Source organism: Humulus lupulus, chromosome 1, assembly GCF_963169125.1.
Source record: "Humulus lupulus chromosome 1, drHumLupu1.1, whole genome shotgun sequence".
Taxonomy (NCBI): Eukaryota; Viridiplantae; Streptophyta; class Magnoliopsida; order Rosales; family Cannabaceae; genus Humulus; species Humulus lupulus.
Genome location: NC_084793.1, coordinates 92,738,909 through 92,744,908, shown reverse-complemented (window position 1 = coordinate 92,744,908; position 6,000 = coordinate 92,738,909).

Genomic DNA, 6,000 nt, shown 5'->3' with positions numbered 1-6,000 from the left:
TCTGAACCAAAATCCATAGTCATAAAAATACTACAACTATTACTATTGCTACTACTATCTAACTAGCTAAGTACAAAAATCCACAGTCATAAAAATACTACAATTATTACTATTGCTACTACTATCTAACTAGCTAAGTAAAGTTCTTGGACTTTACATTAGTAAGTGGAGTAGCTATCTTAGAAAAGCCTTCTACAAATCTTCGGTAATAGCCTGCTAGCCCAAGAAAACTTCTAACCTCTGACACATTCTTAGGTCTTGGCCAGTCCTTCACAGCCTCTAATTTAGTTGGGTCTATTGCAACTCCATTCTTGGATACTATGTGGTTGAGGAACGCTACTAGTGATAGCCAAAATTTTCATTTCTTGAACTTGGCATAAATTTGATGCTCCTTTAGTCGCAACATGGATAGTCTTAAATGTTCCTCGTGCTCGACTTCTTCCTTGGAGTACACCAAAATATTGTCAATGAACACTACGACGAATTTGTCCAAGTAATCCTTGAAGACCCGATTCATTAAGTCTGTAAATGCGGCTGGAGTGTTGGTAAGACCAAAAGACATAACTAGAAACTCGTAATGTTCGTATTGAGTCCTAAAAGTTGTCTTTGGTATATCCTCTTTCCTTACTTTGAGCTGGTGATAACCGGACCGTAGATCAATCTTTGAAAATACAGTCGCTCCTCGGAGTTGATCAAATAAGTCTTCGATCTAGGGTAGCGGGTACTTATTCTTAATTGTCACTTTGTTCAGCTTGCGGTAATTGATAGACATCTGCATGCTTCCATCCTTCTTTTCCACAAATAGAACCAATGCTCCTCATGGAAAATGGCTTGGTCTGATGAAACCCAAGTCTAAGAGTTCTTGTAATTGCGTTTTCAACTCCTTGAGTTCGGTAGGTGCCATCCGGTATGGTGCCTTTGAGATAGGCTCGATTCCTAGTACTAGTTCGATTTTGAAGTCAATTTCCCGAGCAGGGGGTAACCCTGGTAAGTCGTTAGGAAATATCTCTAAAAATTCCTTTAGAATGCGAACGTCTTCAACCTTTAATGGTTTTTCTTGTGCCACATCTGTGACGCTTGCTAAGAATGTGTGACATCCTTTCTCTATCATCTTCTGAGCTTTGAGAGATTAGATAAACAGTGTCTGTACTCCTAAAATCTTTCCCATAAAACATAGTTTTTGTTCGCCAGGAGTTTCGAACGTCACTTGCTTGCATCAATAGTCGATGGTTGCGCCATGCCTTGCTAGCCAGTCCATGCCGTATATTACGTCGAAGTCCTTGATCTCTAGCTCTATCAGGTCTCCTTCTAGTTCCATGCTCTCGATTTTGATCGGTACTCCTCGTACTATTCGTGATGATAGAACTACTTCGCCTGAAGGCAGTTCCGTAACAAACCTAGTTCTAAATCTTTCACAAGGTTTGTCTAATTTTTCTATCATTCCTAACGAGATATACGAGTGTATTGCTCCTGAATCAAAGAATATTAAACATATATTATCGAGGACAGGAAGCTGATCTGTGACCACTTTGTTACTAGCTTTGGCTTATCCCTGGGTCAAGGCAAATACTCTGGCTGGAACCATCTTGTTGTCCTTCTTTTCTTCTTGTTTGAGCCGTGGACAATCCTGTTTCCGATGACCTTCATGGCCACAATTGAAACAACCCTTGTTGTTTGTACGACACTCCCCAGGATGTTTTTTCTGGCATTTAGAGCACTAAGGGTATTCCACATAACCTGACCTATTATTACTGTTATTAGTCTATGCTCTTTTGTCATCGTTAGCTTGCTTATTATCAGGATGCTTTCTTTTCTGGCCATTATTGCTATGCTGGTTGTTGTTGTGGTTTCGACCATTCTGAGTCTGATTTCGCTGCCTGGGTTCAGACTTGCTTGCCTCCTCCTTACTAACATTTGCCTGGAGCCTTTCCACCTCTATAGCCATTTCCAGAACATCGATGTAAGAAGTGTTTCCAGGATTTTCCATCTTGACACCTAACTTAATCTTGGGCCTGAGTCCCCCCAGTGAACTTGGCAACCCTCAAGAAATCGGTTGGGACCAACTCTGGTGCGAACTTGGCTAGATGATCAAATTGTCGAGCGTACTCAACTACCGTTAAATTGCCCTGCTACAGACTGGCAAATTCTTCAACCCTCGTAGGGATGACAACCGAGTTGTAATACTTTTTGTGAAACAGCTCCACAAATCTAGCCCAAGTCATGGTGGTGACATTATGAGTTTGCTGTACCAAATCCCACCAGATTCTAGCATCCTTTTTTTAGTAGAGAGGAAACGCAGGATATGCGATCCGCGTTACTAAGGTTCATGTGTGCTAGAATTGGCTCTACATTCCTGAGCCATTCTTCAGCCTCAAAGGGATCGGTTGTCCCTTCAATGTTTGGAGCGTGCTGCTTACGGAAACACTCGTAGATTGGCTCTATGTATTGAGCTGGATAAGTCGCATAGTTTTCCACTGGCCATCCCCCATACAAATATCCTAAGTTCTACTGTTGCTGGGGTGCTTAAGTCGCTGGCTGAGGCTGAAGTTGAGTCTGCGGCTGAGGCTGTTGTCGTTGTTGCTGCAGCAGTTCTTCCACTTGTTCCCATAACTGGATAATCTCAGCGGTGTGATCAACCGGAGGTGGTGCATTTCTATTATTAGCAGCATTGGTAGCAGGCGTTCCCCTTCTTCGGACTAGAGAGGGCTTCACGAGTCTCGTTAGCGGTGCTGGAGGCATTGTCGTTCGTGCGTTCAGACCTTCAGAGCGACATCTTCAGCAAAGTTCTAACATTGAGAAAACACGTTAGAACTTACCCTAATAGTTTCCAAGGCAAAACTTAGTCTAAACAAACATAACTCGAACCTATCAGTTATGATTTCTTATGAAAAATTATGTAAGCCATCTTTATAAATTAGGGTGTGTTTCTATACTTAGACTATTAAGCCACCTTTATTATTTTCTAAGTCTGTTTCTAATCACCATATATGACTTAATTCTCAGGCTTGAAACTCGCCGCTGTTCCAAAGTTAACCATATTGAAGGAGGGATGGGATCAATAAAATTGTTCCTACTACTATGGCCCCTAAACTCTCAATATAGAACCTAGTCCATTGATTTGTATCCACCCTCACCGAACTCAATCATTGTTTATTGAATTTATTCTAAATTTATTATGATTGTAAAAAAAAAAAAAAAAAACTCACACATGCAATTCAAAAATAACAACTTTATTCATTTGGAAAAATATTTTCACTTATTACAATCATAAATTCATAATAAATAAAAGAAACTATACTATAAATAACTAGAGTAAATCTCTAAAATACAGGATCTTCTACATTTGACCCTTCATCTAACATATCATCATTTATTTCCTCATAATCATCATTATCATGAGCCTCGAAACTACCTTGGGGAATATTCATTAAGATATTATGCTTTTGTTCAATAGTGAATTGAAACTCAAACCTATAGGTAAACCTAAGTATAAGAAAATAATATTTCATGGCTACCAGTAAATCATCTTCATCATCCATAGTCTCCCATAATTCTTCCAATTTTGAAACTATAGTAGGAAAATCCTTAAAAAGCCTAATTACTAGGACATATTGTTCCATGGCTCGCATCATAATTTGTCTAGCGATTTGAAGGTGAACTATCTCCTTGTGAAATATGACCAATCTTTGAGTGATTCTTTCTAGCACTCCTATTGTATCCCTTGGCTCTTTAATCCTTTTCAATGCCTTAATGGCTCAGTTATCATGATAAGTCACAGCTCCATTCATTTTAACTAAAAACATAATGACTAAATGTTAGCTATTAACATAAACACTTACATTGGCAGTTACATCCGGAGCTTTTGCGTATGTATCAAGGACAACTTCGTGCATATGAACCATGGCTCTAGTACCAACTGTAACAACCCGACTAACTTAAAGATCCCGGACCATTAAAACTACTAACCATAACTACTATTTTGGAATACATACATTAAATAATAGAACATTATTAGAAAATCCAAAATACAGGATCCCATTGTTATTACATAAATCATAAGGAAAACAAAACCTTTAATTAATTGTTCAAATGCTAAATGCGGAAAAGCATAAATACATAATAAAAAAGACTTGAAACAAAACACCACCCTCGATCTTTCCCATTAGTTCATTCATTCAGTTCTCGCCCAATACACATTTCAAAGCTACCATGAATCCATCCCACCTTCCAAGCTTATTTTCCTACACCATCTAAAATAAAAAGGAATTAGCATAATCCCCAGCAAGGAAAATCTACTAAAACATATCATAAATCATAAGTCTAAAAACATAAATCGTAAAACGTATGACGTATGACGTAAAAATGCAAATCATAAAACATAGGACTACAATATTAATGGCCATTAACTCATTACCGTAGTATGTGATAGAAACCATCTAGGTCCTCTTGCTCCTATTCAAGGTAGGTTAAATCACAACTATAGTCTACAATAATGATGAAAATCTTGGAATTTGCTTATTTGCTATCTCAGCAACTACATTTCCCAAGAGACTACAACATAAAACATATCCATACATACTTACATACACATATAGCATATAAACATAATTATAACACATAAAATCTAACTTATTTTCCTTACCAAAAATCTGGATATTGGAGACAAGAACGGGTTTCAAAACTCCTAAAACCAAACAGTAAAAATCATAAGTTTTCTAAAGAAAAGAAGATCTAAACCATGAAGATAAGAACTTACTGAAAAACCTTAAGTTTCAAGAAACTCAAACACCTAATCAAAAGCCATTATAATAAGTTAGGATTGGAAAAAAAATGAAAAGAATAAGAGGAACTATAATGAACTAAACCTGAGGATAAAGAATACCTTGGATAGATTAGAACTTCGATCTACACCTCAAATACCAAAATATCACTCTATCTTACTTCCCAAGTGTTTAGAAAAACTTAGATTGGAAAGCTTTTAACCCCAAAATCCTAGTGTTTCTCTCTAGAATGAACCTAGCAGCTTGGAGGCTCTGAAGAATACTTGAATGATGATGCAAATGGCTGAGTGAAAGGTCATATTTATAGAGTTCAAGGAGTGAAGCTAACTCCTTTTAAAATGAATAAAAAAGTTGTATAAAATTATAATTTTTTGTTCAACAGATGAACAGAACTCGGTCAAAAACGTTCAAGAGCAAGTCCAAGTTGTTGAGAGCTGTTTCTAGCTCAAATTCCATGGATTTTCAAAACATACAAGTGGAATCGATATATCGCCCCCTATAGGCGATATATCGCCTCCCCCTTTATCCCGAGCCTCCGTGTTTTTGTTCGTGCGAAGTTGATGTGTTTTCCGTATTTCCCATAGGCGATATATCTGCTCCTATAGCTGCGATATATCGGCATATGCTAATATATCAAACACATTTTTGTACACTTTCAACACAATTGAAGTTTGTTTAAACAACTTTGACTGGGTATACGTAATCCTAACAGTTGAGGGAAGGTTTTAGACTTCCTAGGTTTATCATTTATTAATTTATTCATCTAAAATCCTTAAATCATTAACAAACATGCATGTGACAAATGTCACGTTCTTAATTATTCTATATAAACTTTAGGTTATAATAAATATCATTTCTAGGACCAGCTATATAAATCAAATCTTATGTTAAAATTAATATTTCTAAGCTATAGGCTAAACTTATCAAATCCATAACTATCTCTATGAATTTCCAACTAAATCCCGTCTTGAACCAATAACCACGAAAACTAAAATACTAAGATACTACTACTATTATCTAGCTAAGTAAAATTCTGAGACGCTACATTATAAAAGTTAATGTGAATTATATTTTAATTGTGTGGTAGGTTAGATTAATATGATTAGATGTTTATAATATATGTATGCTCTAAGACTAGTTTTTTAGTTTTTATGCAGATTTTAAATTTTGGGATAGGTTAGATTACAACCGTTATGCTGCCGAAATTTTTGTAGATTTA